Genomic DNA, 22,564 nt, shown 5'->3' with positions numbered 1-22,564 from the left:
CATCCTCCATTGCAACAACACCCAACGAGACACCAGTTCAATCCCTCTATATTCCAGATTTTTGATATCACTTTTATCAATATTTTTTGACCATCCTAGAGTTTTCTTGAAGATGTCAGGCACCGCTGCAATGACATGAAACTCTTGCCATTTAAATGGCTGAAAAATCTGCTCCCCAACATCGGAGTCCATCATGTAGGAGATGATGAACAGGAAGCAGATTCTCTCCATGGATAGTGGCACCAATTAGCCTAAAGATTTGATTTTCAGTATTTCACTGGTATAGAAGGGGAGATTGCAGGGTTTGTTCATAGCTTACCGATCTACACTACATTCACTACTAAATGACAAGGTCATCCTTGTTTTGCCACTGCTAATTTTCCTTTTAGTTCATGCCACTCTGCCATGGCTTTTTATTTCAGTGTAACTCTATAACTTTCACTTCATTTGCAGAAAAATCGTGGTGAAACTGAAATCTTGAGAGAGAAAAGGAAATTGTGGAGTGCTAACAACTGAATAAATAAATTCCATTCATTTCGCATTTTAAATAACTATAAATTACTGGTAAAAAATTCTATAGTTTTTATTTAACCAGTTTTTAAATAAATGGTTTATTAATTTTTTGTGCCTAATTTTTGTTGAATGATAATTAACCGCCAAAGACTTGTAGAGTTTGCACACCCTGTGCAGGGAAGAGATGCAACGGAGAATCGAAATTCAAATACAGAGCACAATGAATGCAAAATACACGTAGATTAATTTTAGCTACCACCAGTTCTCGCATCCTTTAGTGAGAATGCAAGTTAAAATTATTATTTGAAATCCCGTTTTAATTAATAGAGATTTTTTAATGTGTTTTTGGTTCGTTTTGGTTTGTGGTATAGAGGTGTGTAATGTTCCTTTCCATTCTTAATAAGGCTGGGCTTCCGTCATCTTGCAAAATAAAAAATTACAGTTGGCTGATGAATAACTGAGCTTTTATTTTTATTCGAAGTTCTAGTTTGAACTGATTTTAGTCTGTCTCATTTATAGTGGTTTTTATATGCTCAAAAAAGTACCTATGAGTCGTGAGTCATTTATAGTGGTTTTTATATGCTCAAAAAAGTACTTATGAGTCAAAAAGATATGTGTGATGTTCTTTTAATGATTTTATATGTATTTGGAGAAGTGTGTATATATATATATATTATATATATATATATATATAAAATAAAATTGTTATTTTTATATTTTATATTTTTTCAAATTCAATTTAAATAATTCTTACATGATTTTTTTTTTTTAAATTTGCAAAAATTAATTGGTCGAGATAAGACAATTTTAAGATACTAACTTTGTTTCACGGACATTACTTAAAATATAGTGTAGTGCGGCACTAAATTAAATCTAATAAAAAGTTTTGGGTATAATTTTTTTTAGGCTATAATTAAGTGGATACGAAAATTTAATATTTTAAGTTTTCAATAATATATATGGAGAATAATGATTTATTTAATTTTGAAACAATTAAATTTATTTATGTACTTTATTATTAAAATTAACAATAATAATAAATTTTGTTTTTTTTAATATTTTATTTTCAAAAATAAATACTATAAATATGATGAAGAAATTTATTAAGTTGAACGTTTAAAAAGTAAAAAATTACTTTGTAAAAAAAGCAATCTAAGATTATCATAGAATTTATTCTCTTTCTCTCTTATTATAGAACGTCTCTTCATTCTTTTATATATATATATATATATATATATCTTTACCATGTTTGTTTGAAATACGATTCAATTTTCAAATTTTTCATAAATTAAAATCAATTTTAATATTATGTGTTTTTCATAAAAAATCATTTTCATTTTTTTAGAATGGATAAACATTTTAATTTTTCTTATTCCTTAATATTTCATTGCTTAAAAATTGTTTTTTAAATTTAATATAATTTCAAATTTCCATGATAAAAGATAAAAGTTTAAATATTTCTTATAAAAAGTTTTTTTTAAACTAGAAAATTTGTATTACTAAAAATTTGCATATGAGTGTAGCTAATATGCCAAAAGAATGACAATTCTCTTATTCTTATTTACAAGCGTATAAAATTCACCGACTTTTCATGAAATTTTTAATTGTAGTTTAACCAAATAAAATATGTTTCAACCAAGTAATATCATAGATACATATGCTTTATATTACTTAAAAAAAAAAAATTTAGTCAACCATATTTGTTCATGTGGCCATACCAAGTAATGATTGAATGCAATTATGTATAGTTATTATTTATGTATTTTCAAAGATTTTACATATATGCTAAACCATTCTTTAAAAGTTTTCATGCCAAAACCATTAACTATAATGTATTTTGAAGAGGAACAATGGAGCTTAGCTTTCAATGTGATGAGTTAGACTTAAGGATGATATTATAAATAATAAAATAAGTTTGAAGCCACTTTTAAATAGGAATTTGGGAGAATTCTAACATTTCAAGCAATACTAATATGTAGAGCATGCATTTTGAAGAATTCATAAACTTTTGACAATGAAGAAGTATAGCACTCTTCGGACACCCTAACACCTAAAAGGCGCAACGATGTTTAGATTAAAGTATGAATGTATCAAAGACATCACAACCTTTGAAACTACACTAGGCCCTAACCAAGACTCCACTCTCTAGGCTTTGCCGCATATCCCATCTTGGGATTACTCTGCCTCATGGAGAGCACCCACATCTAGGCTTTAACGTATATCCCTCCATTCAACGGTCGAGGATTCCTAGGCACACCGAGGCAACACCAAATTTGGCTTTACTGCAACACCAATGGCCCATGGGTATAGACATGTTATGTGAGTCTCAAAATTTAAGATTTGGGTTTCAATATTCATACTTTAGGCTCAAGTGTATGCAAAGGATTCCAAAGTGTGAGTGAAGGAAACGACAAGTCTTTTCTAATAGCCCAAATTTGTATTATGGATGAGTCATTGCTCATCTTGAATCCTCAACACTATTGGGGCATTCTACAAGCATCTACAACAAGATTCTTTGCAGGTATGGATTTTCATGTGTTATTTCGTTGATAGATTTGACATGCATGGTATTGCATGTGGTTCTTTGCTTTCATAGAATGGGTTTTGCCAGGTGTAACAATGTTTTTAACCTAGAGTTGCCATTTCCGAATAGCCATGGTGTGATAGGGTTTTCATGTTTTGATTGGGCTAGATTTCCGAATGGATTTAAAGATGAGTGAGGTGGATCTCTGAATAAAAGAACACATGGTCTAGTAACCACTGAATCAAATTGTGGGTTGCAGTAAAGCCAAATTTTGTGTTGCCTTGGTGTGCCTAGGAATCCTCGACCGGTGAATGGAGGGATATACGGTAAAGCCTAGATGTGGTGCTCTCCATTAGCCCTAGTAATCTCGGGATGGGATAAACGGTAAAGCCTAGAGAGTGGAGTCTAGGTTAGGGCCTAGAGTAGTTACGAAGATTGTGATGTCTTTGATACATTCATACTTGAATCTAAACATCGTTGCACCTTTTAGGTCTAAGGGTGTTCGGAGAGCGCTATACTTCTTCATTGTCAAAAGTTTATGAATTCTTCAAAATGCATGCCCTACATATTAGTATTGCGTGAAATATTAGAATCCTCCCAAATTCCTATTTAAAAGTGGCTTCAAACTTATTTTATTATTTATAATATTATTCTTAAGTGTAACTCATCACATTGAAAGATAAGCTCCATTGTTCCTCTTCAAAATACATTATAGTTAATGGTTTTGACATGAAAACTTTTAAAGAATGGTTTAGCATATATGTAAAATCTTTGAAATTACATAAATAATGACTATACATAATTGAATTGAATCATTAATTGGTATGGCCACATGAATGAACATGGTTGACTAAATTTGTTTTTTTTTAAGTAATATAAAGGATATGTATCTATCATATTACTTGGTTGAAACATATTTTATTTGGTTAAACTACAATTAAAAATTTCATGAAAAATCGGTCAATTTTATACCCTATTGTAAATAAGAATAAAAGAATTGTCATTATTTTGGCGTATTAGCTACACTCATATGCAAATTTTTAGTAATACAAATTTTCTTGTTTAGAAAAAAAAACTTATTATAAGAAATATTTAAACCTTTATATTTTATCATGGAAATTTGAAATTATAATAAATTTAAAAAATAATTTTTACGCAATGAAATAATAAGGAATAAAAAAAAGTAAAATGTTTATCCATTTAAAAAAAATGAAAGCGAAGCACTCCTTGTGCGCTTCTTCCTTGAGTTGTGCTTATATAGGTTCGAATCCCGTTAGATTCGTTGAGATTCCTTAACAAAATTTAGCCCATGGGGCTTTGGATTTATGGTGAATGGGTGCACTGTTAAGGCACTCCTTGTGATAGGTCACAGGTTCAATTCCCCCATGGGTGCTTACCTACCAAAAAAAATTAATCGCTCCTGATGATTCTAAGGGACTCTGCAACAAGGGAGCTCTGTAACTTGATCTAGGGTTGGCGCTAGGGTTTTGGAGTTGGGCACCATGGTAGGACGCATAGGGGGGAGTTCGGCTCCCTCCTACAGTCCAATAGTTACGGATAGAAGCAAGGATGTGGGAAAGTAGAGTTTCAAGAAACCTTTGGAGAAGGCAATAGAGGCAAGAAACATGGAAACATTTGGAATAAGCAAACCTCATGAACAGGAAGGGGAGCAGCAGGAAGCTAGTAAGGAGAAGGAAAAATGCGGTAGCAGTCAAAAACCTACTTCCATAAGGACAATTGAGGTCTGCAAACCCAAGTCGAACATCATACCTCGAGTCATCTTAAGCAACCCAGTGCTACAAGCACATAAGGATCATATGACGGAATATGCAGTCATATGCAAATTCATGGGGATATGGATGATGAAGAGGGCATTGCACGTATGGATAAGGAGCCACTAGAAGCTAAAGGGGGAAATACACCTTCATCTAGGATCTAAGGGCTTCTTCACAGTAGTATTCACAAGCCTAGAGGATAAAGATAGAGTGTTTGAAGGAGGACCATATTTCTATGCTGCGGCAGGCCTCTACATGTGGCCATGGATGATGAACTTTGTCCCGGAACGCGAGACATTCACATCGGTACTGGTATGGATCAGACTATACTCCCTTCCTCTGGATTATTGGCTATCGGAATATCTGAAAATAGTAGGCAGAAAACTGGGGCATTTTCTAAAGATCTCAGATGCGACTCTGAAAGGAAAATATACCTCCTTCGCGCAGATATGTGTGGAAATGGACTTATATAGAGCACTTCCAGACGCAATAATTTTAGAAGTATATGATGAAGAATGGGTGCAGGCGGTGGACTATGAGCACATCCCATTTAGGTGCCACAAATGCCATGAGCATGGGCATCTATATAGAGACTGCCCAACCAACAACATGGAGAGATATGTGAAAACCAATGTAGATAAAAATCCCAAGGGTTTTACCAAGGTTAGGGGCAAAGGGAAAGGCATAAGGTGGCCGCAAAAGAAGACCAATGAGGAAATATAACCGTGCCACAAATAGCTTTAAGATCGTAGAAGAAGAAGAAGGAAACAATGAAACAAACCAGGAAATGGAGAACATTATCACTGAGAAGGAAAGGGATGACAGTATGGAAGATAACATAGATAACAACTAGAAAAAAGAGGATCTGCCAAGCAGTATGGAGATAAATAGGGACCATGATATGACTCCAAGTGAGGCGGGAATGGAGGACCATGAACTATAGGAGATTCTAGATAGGGAAAATCGAGATCTAGAGAAATTTCTGGAGTAAGGGACAACGAAAGGAGTGAACTCCCTACCAAAAGAGGAATATGATAGGGTTCAACAACTCTTCCTATGGAGATGACAATCGAAGGGATCTAGAGTCAAAATAAATCATGAAAGCCAGGAGCACGGAGGGGTCAAGATGATGGAGGAAACACAAGCATAATCTCCAAAGAACCTAGGTAGGAAAAGAGGAAGAAAAAGACAGAATGAGTTGCTAAATGAATGTGGGAAACTATTGATTAACTTAGGTAAGATGAAATATCTCACCAATTATTCCTTTACAAACCTTTCTTAATGAAGCTCACAACCTGGAATATTAGAGGCATAGGAAATAAAAGGAAACAAAGAAATCTCAATAACAGAATAAAAGAAAAAAAAAAACAGATATGATTTTTATCCAGGAGACAAAATGTTCAATGGATAAGATTAGAGAAATTCATAATAAATGGCTGGTCAAGTATGAGTATCTAGAGGTTAAAGAAAAAAACTTAGCAGGGAGGATTCTCATGCTGTGAGATCCTCAAAAAGTTGGAATGTTGGATGCTGAGGCATCTAGGAACTAACTTTCTTTGGTATGTCAACCTTTAGGTGATAAGGAGATATACATGATCAAAAATGTCTATGGACCTTAAAAGCAAGAAGAAAAACTCAAACTTCTCACCTCCCTTGAGGAACTAAGAGCAAGACACCCTAATATGCCCTGGATCATTGCAGGAGATTTCAATATGATAAGATCTCTTACAGAGAAAAAAGCGGTATTAGAAAGCTAGGGAGACACTCCATGGCCTTCCAAAACTTCATAATGAACATGGGGGTTAGAGGACACTGAAACAATAAATGGGACCTTCAGCTGGAACAACAAGAGGGGAGGGGCTCCACAAGTTGCCTCTAAACTAGATAGATTTATTATTTCAGAGGACCTCTTTCTCTCAAGCCCTACCATGATAACTTCTATTCTTCCCTTTGGAGGTTTGGACCATTGGCCTATACAGCTGGAAGCTACTTTTATGGGTACACCAAGAAACAGACCTTTCAGGTTTGAAAACGCCCGACTCTCTCACCCTGAATTCACCAGTAATATTGACGAATGGTGGAGAGAGGATCTAAAGATTATAGGAACTAGAATATTCTTACTCCAACAAAAACTTAAACATACCAAATCTAGGCTTAAAGATTGGAACAAAAAGGAATTTGGTAATATCTTCAAAGCCAAAATAGAATATGAGCAGAAACTCCAGGAGATCAATCAGATTAGCATCACAGAGGGTTTTACCGAGGAGTGGAAAAAGCTAGCTGATTCTTTGCAGGAAGAATGGGAAGATAGGTGCTTGCAAGAGGATATTTTTTGGAGACAGAAATCATGGATACAGTGGATTAGAGAGGGAGAAAGAAACATGAAGCTCTTTCATAAATCCACCATGGATCATAGGGCACACAACAGAATCACAAAGCTCAAAGATTCTCAAGGGAGAGAACTAGTCTCTCACAAAGACATGGAATCGGTCCTTGTACAACATTTCCTCAGTATAGCAGAGGATTCTATGGAGGATAGATCCAGGTTCATTAATCATTTCACTTAGTGTATCCCTCAGCTAGTTACCAGAGAGGACAACCACAATCTTAACAGGCTAGTGTCGGAAGAGGAGGTCAGTGAAGTGATCAATGAAATGCAAAATGGAAAAGCTCCAGGCCCGGATGGATTCAATGTATACTTCTTCAAAGTCTACTCGAAAACAGTCAAGCAGGATATCCTTGAGGTGGTGGAAGACTCAAGAAGATCCAAAAAGGTTCTGAAGGCTTTTAATGCTTCCTTCATAGCTCTGATCCAAAAACAGGAAAAGCCATGACTCCAGATGGTTTCAGATCCATAGCTTTATGCAATGTGGTGTATAAAATTATTTCCAAGGTGATTTCCAATAGACTCAAGCCCCTCTTACCAACTCTCATCTTAGAGGAGCAAACGGGCTATGTGGAAGGAAGACAAATCCTTAATAACATCATCCAAGCGCATGAGGTGGTACACTCTCAAAAGCAACAAGCAAGCTGGTATGATCATTCAGTTGGACCTAGCGAAAGCTTACGACAAGCTAAGTTGGTCTTACATAAGGGCAGTTCTAAGAGCCTATGGCTTTGACCAAAACTAGATAAGATGGGCTATGGCACTAATTACCACGACCAATTTTTCCATCCTGCTTAATGGCGCTCCTTCAAGACTCTTCACACCCTCCAGAGGTCTCAAACAAGAGGATCTACTCTCACACTTCCTCTTTGTTCTCATGATAAAAGGGATAGGCAGAGCGATTAAAATGGCAAATGTTGAAGGAAGAATCCAAGGTATCAAACTCACTTAAGATGGAGCGGCAAACACTCATCAACAATTTGTGGATGACACAATGTTGCAGGGCATACCCACAGTCAGGGAAGCTAGAACAATCAAACATATTTTAAATGGATTTGCTATGGCAGCTGGCACAGAGGTAAGCCTCAACAAACCAAAAGATTTTTTCTTTAACAGTGAAATTGCTATTCAGAGAAACATCACCAGAATTGTTGGGTTTCATAGGGATGAGCTACCTTCCAAGTATCAGGGGATACCACTCACAGATAAACCTCTAATCAGGGAAGTGTGGGAGCCAATAATAAATAAACTTCAGGAAAATATCAGAAAATGGACATGTAGGTCTTTAAATTTGGCAGGGCGCCTTGTGCTCACACAGGCTGTCCTACAGGCAATTCCCATGTTCATGCTCTTAGCTCTTCCTGATCCTAAAGGGATTAAGCAACAAATCAGGAGCATAAAAATGGATTTTCTATGGGGAAGAGGAGAAGAGAAAAATAAATGGGCTTTAGTAGCGTGGGAAAAGATCTGCAAACCCAAGAGCCATGGTGGCTTAGGGCTTCATGATCTTGAAACCCTCAGCAGAGTTTTGGGAGCTAAACTCTGGTGGAGGTGGATCAAGGAATCGACAACTCCCTGGGCTAAGCTTTGGAAACAAAAATATGCCAAGAATTGGTAGGAGAAGGATCACATTAGAATGTCAGGGCATATTAAGGGCTCCCACATTTGGAAACTTTCCTGGGAAAATAAAGGCATTGTTTAGCAACATAGTTTCTGGGAGATTCGAGCTGGGAACCTAGCACGATTTTGGGAGGATAACTAGCAACAGGAACCCAACTTGTACAAGGAGGAATTAGCAGCTCTCAAAAATGACATAGAAAACAAAGGTCTACTTATGGTAAATGAATTCTGGGACCAGGTAAGGAACAATGGAAAATGGAGGATTTGGAAGGATCTAGACCATAGTGAGGAGATCCCTTTGAAGGTCTAGGAAGACTCTCTTGTTCAGGATCTAGAGCATAGGAGGATTATGGTATCCTCCTTGCCTGATCAACTAAGATGGGGAAAGAACACCGAAGGAAACTTTAACCTCAAAGAAGCTAAACAGGTAATAACATGATTTAACTACCTAAACCCCGATCAAGTTTTGAAGAATCTTTCGCAAAGCCCCCACTGGATGAAAATAAAGCTATTTATTTGGCTAGTTCATCAAATTAAATTTTAACTCGGGAGAACCTCCTGAAAAAAGGCTTCACTGGATCTTCCAAATGTTACCTTTATGGCTCACAACAGGAGACAATGGATCACCTTCTCAACCTCTACCCTTTCACCTCTACCGTGTGGGAATGGGTGGCCTCAATCTTTAGGCGCACTGATAGGGATAGACTCAACATCTCCAACACTTTGAAGAATTGGAGGAAAAAATTCTCAAGGAATGAAATCCTTAATAAAGCTTGGACTCTGGTTCTAGGCTTTGTCATCTGGGATGTTTGGAAAGAATGTAATAATCAGATCTTCAAGAACAAAGCAAGCAAGCCCCAGCATATAATTGACCAAATTTTAAGGCAGCTCAAAGACACAGTCAGTAGCTTGTTAAGGAAACTTTCTAAGGACCCTCCCCTACCCCAAGATGCATGTATTCTACTGCATTTGGGTCTCCAATCTATAGGCCCATAGGGCATAATCAAAGGTGTGCACCAAACAAATGCAGATATAAATATTTGGAAGCCTCCTCCACATGGCTTCTTAAAGGTCAACATAGACGGAGCATCTAAGGGCAACCCAGGGTTAGCTGGTTTTGGGGATGTTATAAGAGATGAACAAGGTCAACTAAAGGAGATCTTTCATGGCCACTTGGGGAAGGCCACCAATAATATGGCGGAACTCATGGCCTTAGATCAATGCTTGGAAATCTTGGTGGATTCAATATCACACAATGTCATCATTGAAGCAGATTTAGAATTGATTATTAGGGTAGCCATGGAAATATGCAATGGTACATCACCGGATAAAGTGTTGAAACACTAGAAGCTATTACAGGTCTTTCACCATATCTACACTCACTTGCAAATCCTAAGAACTGTAAGTTTTGTCCATGTGAAAAGAAAAGCGAACATGTTAGCTAATCTTTTGGCAAATGAAGGAGTAATTAATAAGGAAAGGGACACTTGGCACGTTTGGGAGTTGTTACCACAAGGAAAATTGTTAGAAGATTGTCTTTGTCAAGCTGCCAAAGACAGGGATCGATGGATTGACAAGATGGATTGAGGAGGCTCAGGAGACAGGCGAGAGGATAGGGAAGCCTAAACTGTTTGGCTATTGTGTGGCAGCAGTCCGCAGATTGTATTGGCATTAGTATTCCATTGGATTTGAGTGGTTGGTTGTGATCAGCGAAGGAAGACCAAGGATGCAGTGGCGTGAGGACCAATTCTAGAAATGTTGTAGGTTTGATCGGCCATTGATCACTGTAAGGATTGATGGCGATCCTTTGATTAACAAAATATTGTTATATATGAGTGTCTGTGTGTTAAACAGAGTATGGCAGAGAAACTGGGGTTTAAGCGTAAATCCATTGATAAGCAGAAGATCAACGGTGTAGGCAGAAAGGAACGAGAACCGTCCGATGGGATAGATCGACGGTCTTCGCATGGCGGAAGAGCGCGAAAGTTAATTCGTGAGGGAAGTGGTTTCTCGAACCATAAGTGGTATTTTGGGCAAGGTCTAAGTGGTAACCAATTTTTCAAGGAGCACCTCAGATTCCACTCATCAAGCAACACGTAGCAGCGAGGAGGAGAGAGGAAACTGCTTTTTTCGGGCAGTTAATCCTCATGCTACTTGTTCGCTTGAAATCTTCATGGACCGTTGGTTCCACGAAGTGTAGATAAATGGTGGAGGTTATGTTGTGCAAGTTGTTATTATGCGATACGCGGATAGCCATTGGATCGATGAAAGTGATGGACGACTGAGATCAAGTCGATCAGAGATCGGTGTTCGGAGAGTGCAGTGGGAAGGCGATGGACCGGAAGTGTGGACCCACCGATATTTATGGTTGCAGGTGTAAAATGTTTGAAGTCCGACCTTAAGTGTTGTGGGTCGGGTTTCTGTGTATTTCCTGTGTAATCCATATATTCCGATAGAGTGAATGGTTCCGAGTTTTAAGGGTTTAAAGCCAATAATGCTTCCGATAGGTTTTGTGGGCCATAACCCACAAGCCTCTGGATCGAGTTTTGGTAAACGAAAGGGATTTTGGTTTACCCTGTAACATATGTAATGTACTAGTTTGGTTAATAGAAGGCTCCATTCTTACTTGACCAAAAAAAACAAAATAGTAAAATTGATTTTAATTTATGGAAAAATTGAAAATTGAATCGTATCTAAAACATGGTAAAGAAGATATATATATGTATGAGAGAATGAAAAGAAACTCTATAATAGAAGAGAAAGAGAATAAATTCTATGATCATTTTAGATTTTTTTTACAAAGTAATTTTTTACTTTTTAAACTTTCAACTTAATAAATAACTTCATCATATTTATAGTATTTATTTTTGAAAATAAAATAATTAATATATATATATATATATATATATAAATTTTAATAATAAAGTAAATAAATAAATTTAATTATTTCAAAATTAAATAAATCATTATTCTCCATATATGTTATTGAAAACTTGAAATATTAAATTTTCTTATCCAATTAATTATACTATAAATTTTTTTTATACCCAATTACTCCAAAAAATTTTGATTAGATTTAATTTAGTGCCGCACTACACTACACTTTAAGTAATGACCGTGAAACAAAGTTAGTATCTAAATATTGTCTTTCATGAACAGTCGGTCAATTTTATACCCTATTGTAAATAAGAATAGGAGAATTTTCATTTTTCTTGGCATATTAGTTACACTCATATGCAAATTTAGTAATACAAATTTTCTGGTTTAGAAAAAGAAAAAAATTATTATAAGAAATATTTAAACCTTTATATATGAAATTAAAATAAAATTGTTACGCAATGAAATAATAAGGAATAAGAAAAAGTAAAATGTTTATCCATTCTAAAAAATAAAATTTTTTTTTATCAAAAAAACATAATACTAACAAAATAGTAAATTGATTTTAATTTATAGAAATTTTGAAAATTGAATCTTATTTAAAACATTGTATTTTTTTTGTTTTTTTTACAAAGTAATTTTTTACTTTTTAAACATTCAACTTAATAAATTTCTTCATCATACTTGCAAATTTATTATTATTATTAATTTTAATAATAAAGTAAATAAATAAATTTAATTGTTTCAAATTAAATAAATAATTATTCTTATCCAATTAAATATACTATAAAAAAATTATACTCAATTGCTTCAATTTTTTTTTCTTAAATTTAATTTAATGCAGCAATACACTACATTTTAAGTAATGTCCGTGAAACAAAGTTAGTATCTTAAAATTGTCTTATCTAGACCAATTGATTTTTGCAATTCTTTAGAGAAAGCCACGTAAGCATTATTTAAGTTAAATTTGAAAAAATACGAAATATAAGAAATAACAATTTTATTATTTATATATATATATAATTACAAACCTCTCATAATAAATATAAAATTATTAAAAAGATATCACACATATCTTTTGAGTCGAAGGTATTTATTTGAGCATATAAAAACCACCAGACATTCTCCAAATAAATATAAAATTATTAAAAAGATATCACACATATCTTTTGAGTCGTAGGTATTTATTTGAGCATATAAAAACCACTATAAACCAGACATTCCAACAGCCTAAAATCAAATCAAACTAGGACTTCAAATAACAATAAAAGCTCAGTTATTTATCAACCAACTCTACTTTTTATTTTGCAAGATGATGGAAGCCAAACCTTGTCTAAGAATGGAAAGGAGCATTACACACCTCTATACCACAAACCAAAACGAATGAAAAACACATTAAAAAATCTCCATTAATTAAAATGGGATTTCAAATAACTATGGAATCTCCCATCATTTTAACTTTCACTCTCACTAAAGGATGCGAGAACTGGTGGTAGATAAAATTAATCGACGTGTATTTTGCATTCAATGTGCTCTGTATTTGAACTTCGCCATTGGCATCTTTTGCATGCACCAGGTGTGCAAACTTTACACGTCTTTCGTTGGTAATTACCATCCAACAAAAATCAAATACAAAAAGTTAATAAACCATTTATTTAAAAGCTACTTAAATAAAAACTATAAAATTTTTACTAGTAATTTATAGTTATTTAAAATACGAAATGAACCGTATTTATTTATTAAATTATTAGCACTGCATACTTTCCTTTTCTCTCAAGGTAGTGTAGTTTTCGACCATGATTTTTTTTGCAAATGAAGTGAAAGTGATAGAGTTACACTGCAATAAAAAGCCATGGCAGAGTGGCATGACCTAAAAGGAAAACTAGCAGAGCGGCAGAACAAGGATGACCTTGTCATTTAGTAGTGAATGTAGTGCAGATCAATAAGCCATGAACAAACCCTGCAATCTCCCCTTCTATACCAGTGGGATTCTGCAGATCAAATTCTTACGCTATTCGGTGCCGCTGTCCATGGAGAGAATCTGCTTCCTATTCATCATCTCCTACACGTTGGATTCCGATGCTGGGGAGTAGATTTTTCAGCCATTTAAATGGCAAGAGTTTCATGGCATTGCAGCAGCGCCTGACCTCTTAAAGAAAACTCCAGTGGAGGGATGGTTGAAAAATATTGATAAAAGTGAAATGAATCGCTGGGATACAGAGGGATTGAACTGGTGTCTCGTTGGGTGTTGCTGCAAGGGAAGATGATGTCGATGCATCAGGTGCTGCTACAATGGAGAATGATGTCGATGCAGATATGCAAAAAGCGGAGCTTGTCAATCTCAGGACAAAAATGGAGCAGAGAGTCATAGTGTATCCACAGAGAGTCATAGTGTATCCACTGAACAAGCTAATGAAGAAATTTTGCTACCAATTTGAAATTTGAAATCCTAAGCATTGAATGCATTTAAATATATACTATTCACCATCGGCATTGAATTGCTGCCGTCAAAGCTATCAGATATGCAAGCGTGAGTCGTCAGATATGCAAGCCTGTTATAGCGGTGATGGGAAAGTTGGGAAAAATTGCGAACAATCTCCAGCATGTATGTATCACCATCCATAGCATGTATGTATCACCATCCATACAAATGTCACGTCCCACTCTCCAGCATGTATGTATCACCATCCATAGTATGTATGTATCACCATCCATACAAATCTCACGTCCCACTCCGAAAGTTATAGACTATGTCGAAAAAATTCCACTAGCAATAGTCAGAAAGTTTCCCGACCGGCTGAGGTTCCACGCACTCTGCCTAGTTAGACTACTCGGACCACGGCAAGGCAAAGCAAGCAGTTAGGGTGACCCATGTAGCATGTTTGCCAAGTATATTATAGGAAATGTGGCATGAGGCCATGGACTTTATGTTTAATCACCGTTGAAGTGTAAGAGTGGATTGTGGGTATTTATAGATGGTAAAAAGGTTAAACGTTGTTATATTTAAATTTAAATGGGTATATATATATGTATGTTAATTTATAATTTTAATATAATATTAAAATTATATGGTTTAATGTATAAATAGATTTAATATTTGTAAAAGAAAAATACTGTTTTTCTTTTTGGGTTTTGTAGATTATAGTTGGAAGTTTTTGCAAGGATCTGCTTGTGTAGGTCTATATGTGTGGCAGAAAGGCTGGGTGTGGAGAATGCGTAACTATTTGCATCTTCTAGGTGCTCAATTCTCTTGGTCCTCGGGTGGCACCATTTTTGCTAAATGGTTAAGAGTGAAGAATCTCTAGCTGAGGAAGTTTTATCCTTTACCCTCTCCGATGGGTCTTCATCTAAAGCTAAGCCTTATGCATGGTGTTATTGTGAGGAGTTAGTTTGTTGGTTCCCTAGTGTTATAAAGGGTCAGTCGAGTTAGTCCTTGTGCTCTTTTGTAGGTAGAGGATATTCTAATAGTGATATTGACTCTCCTCCCTAAGACTCGACAATGCCACCAAGGCAAAGCATGAGGAATAGGAGGGGAAGCAGTGGAAGATCTCAATCTAGGTAGAGAGGGGCAAGCCCCATTTTCCATGACTTGGTGGCCACTTATTTTAACATAATTTCACCTCAAAATGCATAAGGAAATCTGCAAGTTTGAGTCCAAAGGAGGAGAGGAAAGACAATCCCTTTCATATTTCAAGTTGTTAGAAGATATGTCAGTTTGGGTGCAAGACTTTGGGCACACCAAGGGTAAGAGAAAATAATATTTAAACTTAGGACCTTCATTGGCAAATTAAGACTTGCTAAGCTTGGTATTGAGGGAAAAGCAAGTGGAGAAATACAATATCTTCACCTCTTTGAAGGATTTCAAGAGGATGCTCAGGGATTAGAGGTTCTGCTTAGATAGAATTGACTAAGGGTTATGGCTAATATTTCATTATTAGATAATGATAAATGAGCATAGGTGGTGGGTAGAAATGTTTAAGGATATTTTGATGCTTCTAGTTTTGTCCTTTGTAGGTTTCTTCCTAGCCTCTTGGTATTCTAATAACAATGACATAGTTTGGTCACGATCATTTGTTTCAATGGGGTGCTCCTGGAATGTATCAGTGGAATCTAGTTCTCTCATATATATCTTTTCTTATTTGTTGATGGTTGTATTCAATATACATGTTTTTGGTATAAGGTGATGTTGTTTCTAGGTAGTTGTGTTGGTTTCTTGTTTTATCTATATCGATTGTCAATGAAGTAGTGTCTTAGATGGATGTGGCCTGGTGGACTACAAGTGCCTAGAAGCACTCTAGGTGCAATGTAATTATCATATCTTTTATGTCTTTTCTAGGGGAATGCTTGGTTGGGTGTTAGAGCTAGTGGTTGTCCCTCTGTGAAAAATATCATATGTTTCTATGTTTACAATGTATGGGGAGATAGACAGATCATATATGGTCTTGATCCACATGTTTTTTGTTCTGGAAAGTATTTTGTTTCTCCTAGGTGACGATGGAAGAATGTTGAGGGGTTTCACATGCTCTGTGCTCAAATTGATATCCATGTAAACTAGTTTCTTTGAGTAATATAAAGTTTTTAACTCACAAAGAAAGAAAAAGAAAAAGAATTCTCTTTTACTGTAATGGGAATGTAGAATCTCAACAATTAATATTTGTGATTTAAACCATTTATGTCATTTTCTAGGAAAATTGTAGATAATAATGAATGAGAATTAAGAAGTTCAAATTATAGCATGTTTAGACTATGTTTATATATAAAACATAACGAATCAAGAAAACAAATATATTTGGAGCATTTTATAATGTATTCAAAAATTGCAACATTTGTCCCATGTAACATCGGCCCAATTTTAAATTTTATACAAAACTAATAATATATATAGTACTAATAATATATAGATAAAGAGGAAAAGAAAGCATACTAATATAGAATCATCTTACTAATAATATATAGATAAAGAGGAAAAGAAAGCATACTAATATAGAATCATCTTAAAAACATTGAAACTCTATGCAAACAAAAATTTTCCATGGTTGTTGAAATCGTTTTCCTCTCCATGGTGGTGCCTGTTATGACATAAATGCCCTCCAACCCAAATAATATATATAAAAAAACAAATAAAGTTACATTATGCTTTCATCTACTTGTGTTACACCACACTCCAAAGATAACAATTTGACCACATCTACGTAAAGCAAGAAGATAGCTAATTAATCATTACCAAGTAAATTAAACAAAAAGTAGCACTGGACCATGGAATTTATTGACCCGAGAGGCTCATTCTACAACCCAGTGTGAGGGAACTGTGTACTTCCATTTGTGCCTAACTCCAAGTGTCTCTTTTAAAATAAAAATAAAATATTCTATAGATAAAATAAAAGCCAGATATAATAAAAACCTAAATAAATATGTGTTTGATTTTTTAAATCATCAATAATTTCACTCTCAATGGCCATACTAAAGAGAAGTGGTAAAAATATTTCACTATCACTGTTTCACTTCAGTTATGACAACTAGGCGCAGTCTAACATCACTCTTCAGAAGAGGAGGAGAAGAGAATTTTGACTAATTTCTCAAAAACTAGAACAACTCAGATTGAATGATATGAGGGACGCATCCTCTCATTTATAAGATTCATATACAGTGTCCAGTTATTACATGACTGATGATTGCTGGTTCAACTATAGATTTGGGTGCAAGTGGACAACTTGCATTATCTCATCCCTTAAAGTCCGAAGACATATGGGGACCGAATCAGACACATAATAAAGAAAATTAACTGGGGCCCACAAATGCTTCTGTCAAGCTGATTGGACCATTGCTTCGCATGTGAGGAGGTCTGCTATGCAGTTGAGATATCTGGGCTTGTGTTGAATACCAAAGTCATAACCGTTGAGCTACACTGCCCATTGTATGATGAAGACATTATTGTCATCTAGGTCATGGTTTTATTTTATCATGCCAGGCATGATCTTGAGGTCGGTACATACCAGAAATTTAACTGGTTTCAAATAAAGCCTGAAATGTGCGATACTCTTTTTAACTGCGAGTACCTCTTTATGGCTTGAAGGATAGTTTAGTTCGGCTCTGTGGAATGTTCCTGAGGCGTAGCCGCATATCTCTTCAATTCCATTGATGCGTTCAAGAAGAACGCCTCCCCATGTGTTACACAGTAATTTGTCACCATTGGTCACCGTCCCTGTTACCCTTTTCCCGTACTTTGGAGGACTCATTCCAGGACCTGTGAGCAGTGACATAACTTAAAAACACTTGCATTATGTTCCCCTAAGTATGGACTTCATGTGCCCTGAAGACATCTCCTGCAAAATATCCCTGAAAAGTGCCCTTTTTCCACTAGTGCGGGTCCACAGGGTACTACCTGCGCCAATGAAGGAGATCCTCAAAAGAAGGCGCGCCCATTGGTGCTCTGTCTTAGAGTAACACCCGCGCCAACCAAGTTTGGAAAAGATTTTTAACAAACGCGCGCCTGGATGTTTTTTCCCTTCAAGTCATGAAGTCTTTTGAGGATAAAGCTAATCTTCTAAATGTCGAGATTCATCATCTATCCCTTACATCTATCCACAGCGGCTTTTTGGAGATAATGCCAATCCATAATGGGTGTTTTGATGCATTGTATCTTCCTCCCCTTCTCCATCTATAAAAGTCTGTCCTCATGCATTTGACAAGGGAGTTTTTGAGTAGTAATGATAACGCTGGTCTTGAGTGATAGTAGGAGTCTTGGAGCATAGGGAGGTTATGCTGCCAGAAGTCTGAGCTGTGTATTCATAATCAAAGGGAGAGAAAGGTCTATTGCAAGACATATGTAGCTGCTCGCCCAGCCAGAGGAGAGATTCAACGTCAGAACTTTGGTTGTATTTTTCTCTGTTGATTATTCATTAATAAACAACTATCGTTATGGTTCCGATCTTATTGTTCATTATGATAATGTTTGATCTATGTCTTTTCTGACCGATATATAGTTGTATTTAGTGGATTTTATGCTTGTATTCGCTTCGTTCTTTACATGTCCAGGTATCCATTCACGGAGATCGTGAGGATCGTGACCTGCCGAAGCAAGGGAACGAGAGTATCAACTCGTCTACGACACTAGCGTTGGACTCCAGGTTGGTTCTCATAATCCACTTTCAATTTGCAACTAGGAACTTGCATGGTAGCGTTAATTGATTGTTGCTAGACCCATTTTGGGCTAGTGGGATCGCCTCTGTCCGCAGAGGGGATTTACCTCTCCAACAATTTGGCGACTCCACTGGGGAAGCTATTTGTTGTTTGATTCATAAACCTTGGATGGAGCCTGAAGTACGGCCAGGCAGCCTTCGAAACGCTATTGCTTTGCATTAGCGAAGTAGATCAACGCCACTTCAGTCAATCTCCGGTTTGGTTTACGAACCGAACAGCTTGGAGTTTGTCTTGCATTTTGGTTTTCTCTTGCTTGCTTGCGTAAATGAGCTTTTTGGGTTAGTTTTAAAAGTTGTTTCTTGCTGTTCGATCTGTCTGAATACTGTCGACCGGACCCTGGACTGCTTGATTTATTTTTTAAGCCAGCAAACTTTATTAGCGCGTTTTTCTACCTGACAGTCGCGCCAGTTGGCACAGGTTGCACAAAAGCAACTCGCACTAATTCCTTAATAGCGCGAGTTACAGGCTGATAGTCGCGCCAGTCCTGTGAACTTTGCCAGGTTGTTTGTTGGAAGCTTTTTAAACTCAGATTTCTGTCTTTTTACATCCTTTTCAGCTACTGGAGTGTGTCAGAACTCTGTTTGACTGGTTTTTTACCTTTATCCTTCAGGTGTTTGCCTTTTTTCCATCGATCTTATATCCCAGTCCTAGAGCATCTAGTGGATTTGTACATCGAGCCTTCTGTGGGAGGTTTTGGTTCTTTGATTGTCCAGTCAACTCTTTGGTTGTTTTCTGCACCTGTCTAGTGTTTGACAAAACCTTTTATTGTGTGCTTCGAGCAATCCACTTATTGATTGTTTGGATTTCACTTGACTTCGTTTTGGGCTTAGATCACATAGTTCATTGAGGTCTTTGTGAGGTTTTTGACAGATTGTCTTGGTGTTTCAGACTTGGTTCTACTTGCATTGAGTGAAATTTGTCTGTTTACTTTTGTTATCATCTCTCGAAATTTGTTTAAATGCATTATGCCATTTAAAAAAAAAAACAAATGATCTTTTTTGCATTACATTAGCTAGCATTCTTCATTGTTATTGGCAATTAGTCACTTTTTAAGAAAAGAAAAGAAAAAAGTTTCATTTATTGCTATTAGCTGCATTAGGATCTTTGTTGATTGTTTGGTGATCATTTTGTTTGTTTGAAAATCTCAACTCTTCTTTAGTTAGCATTCATTGAACGGAATGATATATTTTGGCATATAGTTTGCATTTAGGAAATTCTGAGAGATCCCATACGGTAGGACCTAAAAACTGAAACCTAATTGAAGATCAACTATAAAATGAACTGAATGAATCTAACAATGCATTGGAACTTAACACATACATTCTAGAGGTCTAGGCTAGAGACGTGTTTCGGCGTCGTTAAACCTAGTCACTATTGTTTCACATTACGGTTGGGTGATTCCTCCTCTTGTGACTCGATAGTGGTCTAGCACGGATTTTTTCTCCCACGTACCATCGAGTATATGTGGAGACCCCACTAGGTTATCATCCTTTATCCACAGGAAGCCGTGTCTGCCGCCTTACAAGCCATAATGCACTGAACACAGCATTCGGGAAGATTGACTGCCGCACGGGAAGTCCTTGGTTTTCATCTGATTGCCAAGGTGTATAAGCAGTTTTACGGATTGTTTGGTAAACCTTTTGCCTAGTTCTCCAGAGTAGTCACTTTTGATCCTTTTCGGACTCCTTAAAAGAAAAGGTGCCAGTGAGCGTCTTGTCACTTCGTGCTCATTAAACATTCGAAGGAGACTAGAGTCACCTTTTTGTCCTTTTCTCGACTCTTAAAACATGAAAAGGTCAAGTTCGGTTCCTTTGTCTTAAAATTTATTCGGCCACGATACACATTTACCCGGTTAGATTTTGTTTGCGTTAGTTTGAGTAGGGTCTTGTCTCGTTAGATTCCCTAGGATTTTGTGAAGTTTCTTCCTGGCGGAATTACCAATTTCGTCTTCTGCGATACCGGTTGTGAGTGAAACTCTTTCTGTTGTTCCGAGTATACAACCGATTAGTTCTCGTGCTCCAGGCGAAGATACTTACGAGTTTCATTGGAACCCTGTTTGGGAACCTTCTGAGGACGGTATCCCTTTTTGGGAATACACTTCTCCTCCTGTTTCAGCCCCACCATTTTCCTTCGACATGGAGGACGTATCCCCTACTTCAACTGACGAATCCGTTGCGACGAGCGATGAAATTCCCACCGCAACGGAGCCTACACTTGTTAGTAGCACTCCTACTACTGGGAGACTACCTCCAGGCTATAAAGCAATAAAGGATGTTATGTCCTCTGGAACTCCCTTCACGAGTTCCATTTGGTCACAACTCACTTTTTCCACCACGGAACCTTTCACTCCACAAAGTCGCAGTACGTCTGTTACCTCAATCACAACCGCTCCAACGGTATGTGTGGCTTCTTCGCCTCCTATTTTTAGTCGACCTTCGGCCTCTTTATTCGAAGTCTTCGATCCTACATCAAACGTCCCACCTGAGGGCCCATACGATCAGTATGTACCACATCTTGGTGGGCCTTTGTTGTCTCAACCGACTGTTGAGATTTCAGTTCCGCTGTCAATTGATTGGGGTCCCACCTCTTATCATGGTGGCCAAGCATCGCCTGCGCAATCCCAAAGACCACCTCATCAAGATCTACAAGGAAAATCCTTTCAAGGAAACCCTTTCGCCTCTGGTGGTCCGTTTTTCACCTCTTATGCTCAACCTTCTGGTAACTCAGGTCAATCTTCTGTTCAACAAGCCTAGCCTGGTATCCAGCAAGGTTATCCTACTGGACAAATTGGTCAATCATTTGTTAACCCAAACCAACCCAATGTCCAGTATGGTCCGATATCTAGACAAGCTGCTCAACCACCTGGTCAGCCCAACGTCCAGTATAATCAACCTTCTGGGAAAGTCGGTCAGCCTCAAACCCAATTAGGCCAACCAACTGCCCAGCCCACTCGACCATCTGGTCCGTTAGGACAACCCTCAGCTGTGCAACAACAACTCCACTCCCAGCAGGTACAACCTTCTGGGCAGGTAGGCCAACTTCAATATCAACAAGGTTATCCTTCTGGCCAGATAGCCCAACCTACAGGACATCCTTCTGGCACTGCTCAACCCGGTCTTTTGCCCCAAGCTGGACCCCAAACCCATCCGATCTTCAAATGCAAGTTGGAGTTCAATCCCAACCAGTCTATCAAACTCAGCCTGTTTCTCAAACTCAGTTTGGAGTCCAGTCACTGTATGGTTACCAGCAACCTCAAGGGCAACCTTTGTTTGCCCCATATCAAAATTATCAACAACTGCAAGCGAATCCTTATCAGAATTATCTGCAACCATATGGCGCTCCTGCAGGACCGTTTGGTAATCCATGGAATGCTGGGGGGCAGAACCCAAATCCCTATGGACAAAACCCTATGGGGCCAAATCCATCCGGACCAAGCCCATGGGGACAACCGCCAGTTGGTTGGAACCCTGGTGCTCCATCCCACCAGCAACCCCAGATGTCCTTCAACCCTCAGTTACCTTTCTTAGCGACTTTAAAATTACCGAATGTGTCCAAACTGACCAATGATCCTATTCTCCATAATCCATATTGGCCTCCGGTTCCAACGAAAATTCCCGGTGATTGTCCAAAATTCGATGGTAAAGCTAATGAAGATCCACAAGCTCATGT

Source organism: Pinus tabuliformis, chromosome 3_1 (assembly GCF_031772625.1).
Source record: "Pinus tabuliformis cultivar Carrire ecotype Pingquan chromosome 3_1, CPIR1, whole genome shotgun sequence".
Lineage (NCBI taxonomy): Eukaryota > Viridiplantae > Streptophyta > Pinopsida > Pinales > Pinaceae > Pinus > Pinus tabuliformis.
This window is presented reverse-complemented; position numbering follows the sequence as displayed.